Below are 12,233 nucleotides of genomic sequence, written 5' to 3'. Positions count from 1 at the left end.
CAATCCTGATGCCACAATTCTCCTCATAGAGGCCCAGCCTCTCGGATTTTCTTTGGGCATTTTGGTAGCAGGAGTCAGTTCTTAGAAACGGAAATAATGATTGGAAATGCAGAGGGTTAGCAAAGGAGAGGAAAATCTTCAATGAAATGCATTGACACAGTGACTTTAGTGGCAGACCTGGGTATATTGGAGATGGTCAGGATGGCACAGGGTAGGGCAAGGTTCAGATCCTTTATTCTGTCACTATGAATTGTAGTCTACTTGCTAGCACTAATCAACAAAAATACAAAAGTTGTCACAGGCCCGGATGAATCCATGAAGCAAGAAATCTTTAGGATCTCATTATTAGATATATAGAAATATAGAGATATCGAAGTATCTAACCAAAATGAAACACAATTTTATCCTAGGAAAAAAGATATAATTACTCCGTGTGTTAGAAGTTCTTATTTAATCACAAATCACATGGTTTCCAATAAAGACTTTTTGCAAAAGGCAAGACTGTAATCACTCTCATTACAACACAGTGTCCCCATTGTGCTATTAAACAAGATGGTAATTAACATGCTCACAACTCTTAACTGTCAAGCATGAGAGCAATACTGTATGTGTTTCTGACCCAACTGCTTTCAGCATGGGATACAAGAATTAGAAATGTTGCCAAGAAATCAAACTTCTCCATCAAAACTGAGCTGACTCTGAACAGTAGTTCAGCAATTTCATGAAAACAAAGTTTCAACTAATTGCTACTTAGAAAATTTATTCAAAAGTTTCTCCTCTATACTTCCCCTATGGATTATGTGCAGGTGTTCTAACTGCTTGCCAAGAAAACAGTGTGAGGTATCCCAGGAAATAAGAGTTAAATGGCATCTTCTGTGGGCACACAAAAATAATGTATTACCTTTAAAATTAGTCATCAGGGTCATCTATTTTAATATTGTTTATTACTTTTATGTATAAGCATATAAAGCTCCCCATTTCTGAAAATTAAAAACAAATGTTATGGATCTCTTATGGCCTAGTGGCAAGAAGCTGCACTGCAATACCAAAGACGTGCAGTTCGAATCCACCAGATAATCTACTGGAGAAGGAGAGACAATCTCCTTCTGTACCAGTCAGATCTGATTTGATCGTACACACACACAAAAATAATAAAACTTGAAAATAAAATGTTACAGCACCAAGATAATAGACAGTGAAAAATTATTGGTATGAGCAAATGTGGTATAATCCAATCTTCCACAAAACTTTGATATCAAGATAGGCTGACCACAAAATTTACTAATTTACGTATCATCTCTAAACTGCAGGGTAGGCAGGGCACGAAGTTAAAATCCTTTTCTTTATTTATGTGCAAATAAAACATTTTATTAAAAGTGTGTCTTAAAACATTCATTAATTCCTTACAGAAAAATTCATTAATGAACAGGAAGAATGATGGTAAGAAAGATACACTTACATACTTAAAAGCAGTGCTTCAGTTAGTTTCCTACTGCTGCCACAACACATTACCAAAAACTTAGTGACTAGAAATAATGAGAGTTTTAAAACTAAATTCTAAATTTATTTACATAAAATTCATGCCTTTCAATTGTGGTGGTGCAAAGTGTATTGATTATACGGTGGACCACCAAGAGAACAAACAAATCTTAGAGGAAGTGCAAGCAGGGTGCTTCTTAGAGGCAAGAATGGTGAAATATATCTCATTCACTTTGGGTATATTTTCAGGAGCAATCTGTCTTTGGAGAGAGACATTATGTTGGGAAAGGCAGAGGATCAGTTAAATTGAGGAGGATCCTCAACAAGATGGGTTGAGAAATGATTACTCAAATGGACTTGAGTATGATAGAGATTGGGAGGATAGTGCAAGAAAGGGCATGGTCTGGATCTGTTGCTCACAAAGTCACTGTAAGCAACAAATTCTAAAGCCAGAGGTTTCAAAAGAACCTTGTGGAGCTGAATTTAAGATGCAGCATGGATAATTTCTTCAGGAAACTATAGGATAATTTGACCCTTATCTCTTCCAGATTCTAGAGGATGATAAAATTCCTGGGTTACATCACTCCAATCTTTGCTTCTATCTTCACAATGTATTCTACCTCGAATTCTAACTCTACTACTTCCCCACTTAATTAAGGCCCTCTTAATCTTGTAATAGCACAAAAAAAAATAAATACTTAGGAGTAAATTCAGCAAAAGGAGTGCTACATTTTTACATTGAAACGTGTACAAATACTCTTAAATAAATATTGCTGTTGTCAGTGGCACAAAGTCAGTTGTAACTCAAAGTAACCCTGTGTACAATAAAGGACATTGCTGTCCTGTGCTACCCTCGTGATGTTTGCTATTTTTTTAGCCTGTTGTTGCATTGTGTCAATCTCTGTATCTCACTGAGGGTCTTCATCTTTGTTTCTGATCCTCTCCTTTACCAAGCATGATGACTTTCTCCTAAGAACTAGTTCTCCTGATAACATGTTTGATGAATGTAAAAGACATTTAGCCAATGCTTATGACATTGCGAAGATATAAATTTGTCTTGGAAGAAGTATAACAAAAATGTTACTTGTTATTGATGTCATTGTTATGAGATTTCAGGTAGACTATGACTCTTAGTGGCCCTATAAATAATAAATCTGAACCCTGCCCTATGCTGTGCTATTCTCATAGTCTCTAATACAGTAGAGACTATTGTTAAAGTTACTGTGTCAGTCCACCTTGTTAAGAGTCTTCATCTGTTACACTAATATTAAGTATTATTCAGTTTTGGCCAATGCATAGAATCTGATGTATAACCAATTAAAATCTTACACAATCCTGCAACATCCCCACAATTTCCACTGTATTTAAATGCATTATTGTAGTCATGTCAATCTATATTATGTAAGGTTTTCCCCACTCTCTCTGACTCTCTTTCCCCTTCAAGGACTTGCCCTCCAATACATACCCAAAATGAGCAATATGAAATCTCACAATACCTGACACTCCAGGGTACATGGTTGCACTTCCTCCAAGATAAATTGTTCTTTTGGAACTCTATGGTGTATTCACTATTCTTTGAGAACACAAAAATGCAAAAGTATTAATTTTACTTCAGTCTTACTTATTCAGTTTAACTCTCAAAAGACTATCAAGCAATTTAAAATACCATAGCTTGGATAAAGTAGTCTTTTAAATGTCATTGTTCCTTTGCAGCATTTTAAAGAGGTTTATGAAAGCAGATTGGCCCAATGATTTCATGACTACTGCTTCCATCAGTGTTGACTGTGTATCTAAGTTAAATAAAATCTTTGACAATTACAGTTTTTTTCTCCATTTATTGTGATTCTACAATGCTATTTTCATTTATAAGGATTTTTGTTTTCTTTTTGTTGAGCAATATCCCACAGTTAAGGTTGTTGGTTTTGACCTTGATCAGTAAGTTCTTTGAGTCTTCACTTTTAGGAAGCAAGGTTGTGTTGTCTACATATTTCAGGTTGCCAAAAGATGAACTGCATGGGGAAAATCTGTTGTCAGGGGTCTCTCCAGTGTACTGAAAAACAATGATGTCAGTCTAGAAACTAAGGTGCACCTAATCAAGGCCATCATCTTCACAATTACTTACTATGAATCAGAGAGCTGGATTGTGACTAAGGATGACAGAAGAATCAAAGCCTTTGAAGTTAAGTTGCTGAACAGAAGATTTCAAAGGGTAGCTCAGGATGACAAAGCAAAGTATTATAATGAAACATGCAAAAAGCTGAAGTTGGAAAATCAAAGTGTTGCATTCACTTTGCATTTCTTAAGCTGAAGGAACTTAAGAACAAATTCAAATTTTGAGTTGCAATAGTTATGGATGCTATGGGCAGAATATTGAAAGAATCAAAAAGCATTAAAAGAAGCTGGAAGAAGTACACAAAGTCATTGTACTGAAAAGAACTTGATGACACAGAAGAATTTCATAAAACAACATATCATCAAGAGGCAGTGGTGACGAAGGAGGAAGTTCAATCTCCTCTGAAGGAATAGGCAAAAAACAAGGCCCCAGGAATTTATGGAATTCCAATTGGCATATTTCAACAAGCAGATACTGCCCTAGGCATGCTCACCAGGTTGTGACAAAAAATCTGGAGGACAGGTACCTGGCCAATTGACTTGAAAATATCTATATTTGTTTCCATTTTTTCTAAAAAGTGACCTAACAGAGTGTGTAAATTATCGAATATTACCACTAACACACACATAAGCAAAATCCTGCTGCAGATTATGAAAAATAAATAAATAAATAAATAGAATACTGGACCAGTATATTGACACATAACTACCAGAAATACATGCTGGGTTTAGAAGAGGCTGTGGCACTAGAGACATTATCATCAATGTAAGATGGATCCTGGCTGAAAGTAAAGAGTACCAGAGTCAGTGAGATTAACTCAGGGTATGGTAGGGTGGCTATGAGTCTCATGCAACACAACGCATAACAACAACAACATTCGGAATTTCATCACTAGGCTTTTCATCTTAGCTTGTCTTAGTGTGGAAGCTCTGTGAATGGAATTCATCAATCATCAACAGCTCTATTGGTATTTCCAGTATATATGGCATAATTTCCAACATCACAGCAATAAGCAAGCCACTATAGAACAAAAAACTGACAGAGGGCTAAGGGGAATTAAACCTATATGTAATTTATATTACAACAATTTCACTCCTAGATATTTAAGAGAAATAAAATATATGCACAAAAAATATATGCACAAAAATGCTAAAAATGAATAATAGATATTTTTTTCACTGATGCACAGTTTCCAGATATCCAGAAAACAATGTCCTACTGCTTAAGAGGAAAAACACCAGAATTACAGATTATACATAGTAGCATTTATGACTGTCAATATGTAAAACTGAACAAAAAAAATAGACACAAAATAACTTATACTAATCATTTGCTTGCATGAAGTTCAAGAACAGATAAAATTAATTCAGGAAAACAGAAATAAAAATATTACTGATGAATTGACTGGAAATATAGGCATAGTAACTTCTTGGGCTGACCAGTGTGTGAGAGATCTGAGCTGCAGAAACCGTTATTGTAATTAAGGTGTGGGATAAAGGCTGATCAAGTTGTGCAGAAACTTAATAATAAAAACTTAATGATTTAGTGCATTTCACCTTATGCAAATTGTATTTCCATTTTGAAAAAAGTGCCCATGTTCTGAAATTCAATCCTTGAGTTGTGTCCTGCCCTTTGTCTCTACTCTATCCTAAATATAAATCTGCTCTTTTATATGCAAATATTATTCTGATTTGACTGTTTCATATACTACTAATAGTAGATAGTTCTTCCTATACTATTTCACATTTGGGGCTTTCCCCTGCTCCCAAATTTATCAAAGAAACACCTGAAACTAGGTTTTTTATAGTTTGGGACTGCATTTTCAATCCAAGCTATAGAGCAAAAGTAAATATAGAGCAAAGTATAAGACTCCCAAACAGGAGATGACATAAATTCCACTTAAAAAGTGGAAACTTACTCATTTGCAAGTTGTCCATATGGGTAGGGGAGAAAGGCCAGGGCTGTGCAGCAGCAAAAGTTGTGGCCAGGTCATACAAGAAGAGAATCTCTCTATAAAAAAATTATAGAAATTATGTTATAGAAAATTAGAACATATTTCCTCTTTATGTCCTTTTATTGTGGACTTTTGACATACCAATAATAAAAATATAAATAAAACTTTTAATATAAATAATAAGAAATATATAATTAGGCAATAATATATTTCTTTTATAGAGTAAAATGGTTGGGGGGGAGGGACTGTATAATAGTGAAAGAACTTTTTTTTCCAAAGGAAAAAGTGAACTATGGAGGGTTGGGGACAAAGAGGAAAGTGTGTAACAATGAATGAATGGAAATCCAAGTTCTTTATAAACTTACAATAAAACCTCAATTTTTTTAAAAAAAGAAAACATTTCCTCCTTAAAAATCAAAACACGACTCTCTATAACTTGTTATATTTAAATTTAAGTATAGGGGAAATATCCTTTTTAAAAAAATCTCCAAAATCTTTATCCAAAACACAAATAGAATATAAAATATCACCAAAACTGCACAATACAAAGAGGATAAACTAGATGAATGGAGCTTTCTTAAAAGGAAATCCTATGTGCTTCAAAACATTATTTTCTCCAAAATAGTTTTTAAAATCCTATGATGTGTCCTTTCTCGATGCCTTTTCAATCTGTATGCAGAACAGATCATTCAGGAAGCTAAACTTGATGAAGAAGAAAGCGGCATTGGGATTGAAGGAAGACTCATCAACAGCCTGCATTATGCAGATGACACAACCTTGCTCACAGAAACTGAGATGGACTTGGAGCATTTGCTACAGAAAGTCAAGAACTATAGTCTTCAATACAGACTGCATCCTAACATCAGAAAACAGATATTCTCACCACCAGATCTGCTGACAGCATCATGATAGATGGAGAAGAGACTGAGGTTAACAGTTTCATCTTGCTTGGATGCACAATCAACATACTTATCACCAGTAGTCAGGAAATAAAAAAACGATTTGCTTCGGGAAAATTTTCCATCAGGGACCTCTCCAGAGTGCTAAGGTTAAACAATGTCAACCTCCCCCCCAAAAAAACAACAACAACAACAAAAAAACAATGTCAACCCCTTAGAGACTAAGATGTACCTGATGCATCCATGGTCTTCTCAATCACTTGCTATTCATCTGAAACACAAATGGATAATGATTAAGATGATAGAAGAAGAATAAATGTCTTTGAGTTGTGCTAGAGAAGAGTATTGAACATGCCATGGATAGCCAAGAGAACAAAGAATCTATGTTAGAAAGGATGAAACCAAGTTGCTCTTTGGAGTTAAGGATTGTGACATTTCATCATCTCACATACTTTGCGCATATTCTCAGAAGGGATCAATCTTTGGAGAAGGACATCATGCTTAGAAGTGTGGAGGGTCAGTGTAGGAGAGAAAGACACTGAATGAGATGGATTGACAAAAGTGACTGTGTAATAGAGGCACATATGTCAGAGACAATGAGGTTGGCTCAAAATAGGTCAGTGTTCAGAGTTGTTGTTCATACGGTTATTATGAGTCTTTGTCTACTCATTGGTATCTAAAGCTGTCACATAGGCTATGACCGAACCCTGTCCTATTTTGTGCCACACTCACAATCTGTGATCTGGTTAAGGGTCTCCCTTCTTCACAATTCTTCTGTCTCAAGCATGATGCTCTTCGTCAAGGAATAACCCCTTCTAGAAAGATGCCAAAGTATGTGAGACAAAGAATCACCATCCTTGCCTCCAAGGAGCACCGTGACTGCACCTTCTCCAAGACTATCTGTTCTTTGGATGTCCATACGATATTGAGTAATTTTCCAAAACCATGCTCAAAGATATCAACTTTTCTTCTAATATTGATTGTTCAGCTTTCAGATGCATAACAAGTGATTAAAAAGACTATGGTCTGAATCAGTAAAATTATCCTTTGTAGGTTAAAATCGTATAGACTGGGGAAAATACTTTGATAAAGACATATCTAAAAATAAGACCATAAGTTAAAATCAATAGAAAATTAAAACACTTTGACAAGAAAAATATAAACCATCCTCTTACAAAATAGGCAGAAGATATGAATAGAACTCTTCATCAAAGACTGCATACAGATAATTAACAAACACATGAAGAGAAGCTTAAGATCATTAGTTATTACTGGAATGTAAATCTAAACAATAGTAATATATAACCTCACTAAAACAGCAGTAAAGATCTATAAGTCAGTAAATAACAAATGCTCGTGAGAACATTAGAGATTAGAATTCTTATTAATTGCTGGTGAAAATATAAAATGTTGCACCCAATACGGAAAGCAGCCTGGAATTTCCTTAAAAAGTGAAAAACTGAAGTATCATTTGATTCAGTTATTCCACTCCTAAGTATGGTGGGCTTGTGGTAAGAACCTTTGTTGCAATCCAAAGATGCACGGTTCTAATCTACCAGGTGCTCTGAGGAAGAAGAATGGGCCATCTCCTCCTGTGCAATTTACTGTCTCTGAAAACCTGCTGGAAGTCAGCTATGGTTTGGTTCCAACTCTACAGAACACAACAAGTATATATTCTAAAGAAATAAATGCTTCAACAAGAACAGATGTGTGTGTGTGTGTGTGTGTGTGTGTGTACCTATACTTGTAGCATTATTCACAACAGAAAAGAGTTAGAAACAGCTAAAGTGTCTATCAATAAATGAATGTATAGAAAAATTATTGTACATTCATGAAATGAAGTACTATGCAATATTGAAAAACTAAAGAATTTGCAAAATATTGTATAACATGAATGAATCTAGAGAAGATTATACTTAGTGAAATGAGTCAGTTACAAAAAAACATAGAAATACAACTGTTCTGTAAGGCCATTACTACAAAAAGACACGGAAAGCTTTATATAGCCCCTGGTGGCCTAATGGTACGAAACTGCACTGCAATCCCAAAGGCAATCAGTTTGAATCCACCAGTTGCTCCTCAGGACCGTATAGATCACTAGAGGGACTGTATAACAATGAAAGAATTTTTCTTTACCTTTTCAAAGATGAGGGGGGGTGGTCAAGAAGAAAAGTACAATAATGAATGGATGTAAATCCAAAGTCTCTGTAAACTTGAATTAAAATTAATTTTTAAAAAGAGTAAAAAAATTTTAAAAAAAGGAATTTTTTTAAAAGCCAAGGAAAATTTTATACACAATAAGAATCATACTGGTATTATCAGAGAAGGGGAGGAGTATAACATTCATTCATAAATAACAAATACTCATTAAAATGAGTGCAAAAGAAAGCAATATGGAATAAATGGACAATCAGATACTGTGGGTATTGTAATAAACTATATGGAACAAAATGTTCGTAAGTAATTGGTTAACTAAACAATATGCTTTTTGAACTTTTGCTCAAATCGTAACAAAAGTTTAAAGAAAATCCTTTTGTCTAAAATAAAATGTTAGTAACACTCACTAAATTTCTTTTCTTACAACATTTCTTCGATGTGGAGGTGGGGAGCCCTGGCTGATGGGAATGATCACTAAGACCCACCAAGCAGAAGTAAGCTCTGGGCTCCCAGAAAAGAAAAAGAGAAAGAAAGTGGTCAAAGAGCCAGGGGTTCAGTAATCAGGTCTAAAAGAGGATTATGTCACTGAGGTTTACAGGTTTGTTGTTGTTGTTATGTGCCGTCGAGTCACTTGTGACTCATAGCGACCCTATGTACAACAGTCCTAAACTCCGCTCTGTCCTGTGCCAATCACACTGTCTCTGACACTCCCATCCCAATTATCCCAGTCACTGAATCAATCCACCTCATAGAGGGCCTTCCTCTCCTGCGCTGTCCCTCCACCCTCCCAAGCATGATGTCCCTCTCCAAGGACCGGTCTCTCCTCACAACATGTCCAAAGTATGGTAGACGGAGCCTCAGAATCCTTGCCTCCAAGGAGTCACCTGGTTTAACCCTTTCCAGGACAAATCTGTTTGTTTCCCTAGCAGTCCAAGGTATTCTCAGTACTCTTCTCCAGCACCACAGCTCAAAGGCATCAATTCTCCTTCTATCCTCCTTGGTCATTGTCCAACTCTCTGATGCATAACAAGTGATTGCAAAGACTGTATCAGATGCACCTTAGTCTCCAGAGAGACACCATTGCTCTTCAGTACTTTGGAGAGGTCCCTAACAGCAGACTTTCCCATGGCAATATGCCTTTTAATTTCCTGGCTGCTGGTGCCAAGACTGTTGACCATGGAGCCAAGAAAACTAAAGCTGTGTACAATCTCAGTCTCTTCACCATCCATCCTGATGCTGCCAATTGGTCCAGTGGTGAGAATCTTTGTCTTCTTGACATTGAGCCTCAATCCATATTGTAGACTGCAGTCCTTGACACTCTGCAGCAGGTGCTTCAGGTCCTCCTCAGTTTCAGCAAGCAGGGTTGTGTCATATGCATAATGCAGATTATTGAAAAATCGTCCACCAATCTTGACCCCACATTTCTACGCATAGAGCCCAGCCTCTCGGATAATCTGTTCTGCATATAGGTTGAAAAGGTATGGAGATAGGACGCATCCCTGGCCCACGCCCTTCCCAATTTTGAACCATGCAGTGTTCCCTTGCTTTGTTCTGACGACTGCCTCCTGGTCCAAGTATAAGTTTTGCATTAGAACGATCAAGTGTGCTGGGATTCCCATTCTTCTCAGAGTCAGCCATAGTTTGTTATGGTCTACACAAATACCTTTGCATAGTCAATGAAACACAGATAGACATTCCTCTGGTATTCCCTGCTTTCAGCCAAGATCCATCTAACATCAGCTACAATATCTCTAGTACCACGACCCCTTCTAAACCCAGCCTGGACTTCTGGTATTTCTCTGTTGATGTGCTGTTCCAGTCGTTTTTGGATAATCTTCAGTAAAATCTTGCTTGCATGTGAAATCAGTGAGATTGTTCTGTAGGTTTATAGGTAGGTATGTATATATACCAATAGGTATATCCCTCTGTAAGAATGTGGTCCAGGCACCTCTAGAGAAGAAAAAGAAACCTCATTTAGATCGTTTAGAACTCAAAACTGTGCTTCCAGCCAGGTAGGTAGAAGGGTTACTCAGTTCCAGGAAGCTCCAGGAAGCAGATGATTGATTTCACTGAGTGTCAGAGCACGGAAGGACAAAGAAGAGGAGGTCCCCTGTGCCACACAGACTAATGAGTAAAGACCTCTCTGAGTCCTAGACAAGCCAAAGAGCTAGGAAGAAGGTCAAAAACACAAGGAGAAACGCACTTATAATAGCATAGCCTTGTGGGTCCTGAGACCCTGGCTCTTTGATGCCAGGAATATGACCCTATCCTTGTGCTCTAAGGAGGGTGAGTGAGGAGCTGGTGGTCTTGGGGCAGAAACGGAAGCAGGGAAGCCCCAGGGAACACCAAGTCAAGGTAAAGAAGAAGAATAAAATACACCAGGAGGGGAACAAGGCCCTCATCCACTTCCAGGCCTTCAAATCCATGGGGAGCAGCCTTAGGAAAGAGGCTGATGGGGGAAAAAAGAAAAACAAAAACACAAAACCACACACAACAAGACAAAGTCAAGGTCCTGGAACACATTCCAGTAGGAGATAGGTCCAGAATCCCAGTGAATAAGAAAAGCAAGTCTGAGAAGCAGACAGAGCCGCCACACATGGAGAAATTGGCCCTGACGACGAAGAAAAGAGAGCCAGATATTGAGAGAACCTTATAAGGAGGAACCAGACCCGGACTTAGAGGTGGTGTTGGAAAGAAAGGCAACATGGATGAGGCACACATTGACAAGATGAGGAGAAAGACTTTGCAAGAAGAAATTGATCATGAATCGGGCAAGACAGGAGCTTTTGAAACTATAAAGTGGACAGAAATCAAGTTTGGTCAATGGAACACAGCTGGATTTGAAACCAAGAACAAGAAACTGAAGTTTCTCAAGCTGAAATGTGGCATTAGAAATCTTTCCCCCACACCCGGCAGCAGAACCTATAGCTGAACTACAACCATGAGCTGGAAGTATACCGTGGGGCCTCCCCAAACCCCATACAAAGTCTTCTACATTGACAGAAACTTTTCCAAGACCATCAAGTTGGAAGATTAAACTCTTAGGTCTTGCTGGAGAAAGGGAAAGAAAAGCCCAAACTGCTTTTCTTACTTATTTATGCAACTGAACATTGTCAGTTGTCTCATAGTAAACTACTGCAAAGATTACAGACAGTGAACTTGATGTACTTGAAGAAACATGTCGGGGTAGCTCCTGGTTTTAGGAGCCAAGAGAACATCGGAGTAGCAAAAAAAATCTAGACTTTTCTGTATTAAGCATTCCATCTTGGAAGATATCAGTGTATTCCAGTAATAGATGATGACATTTGTGAAGAGGCTTTGGTGGCACAGTTAACACACTTGACAGGTAATGGAGAGGTTGGAGGTTCTAGTGTGCACTGAGGTGCTGTGGAAGAAGGATCTGGTGATCTGTTGTTCGTTGTTGTTGTTGTTATGTGCCATCCAGTCGCTTGCAACTCACAGCGACCCTTTGTACAACAGCCCTAAACTCTGCTCTGTCCTGTGCCAATCGCACTGTCTCTGACACTCCCATCCTGATTATCCCAGTCACTGAATCAATCCACCTCATAGAGGGCCTTCCCCTCCTGCACCATCCCTCTATCCTCCCAAGCATGATGTCCCTCTCCAAGGA

The 12,233-nt window shown here is 37.6% G+C and overlaps 1 pseudogene; it reads left to right on the top strand.

Annotated features, from left to right (window-relative positions):
* Positions 1-9,069: 9,069 nt before the first annotated feature.
* On the top strand, positions 9,070-11,534 carry LOC102871338 (annotated as a pseudogene).
* The last annotated feature ends 699 nt before the right edge of the window (positions 11,535-12,233 follow it).

This window comes from Elephantulus edwardii, unplaced genomic scaffold (assembly GCF_000299155.1).
Source record: "Elephantulus edwardii isolate Elephantulus edwardi_28Jun2011 unplaced genomic scaffold, EleEdw1.0 scaffold00299, whole genome shotgun sequence".
In the NCBI taxonomy this organism is placed as follows: domain Eukaryota; kingdom Metazoa; phylum Chordata; class Mammalia; order Macroscelidea; family Macroscelididae; genus Elephantulus; species Elephantulus edwardii.
This window is presented reverse-complemented; position numbering and strand designations above follow the sequence as displayed.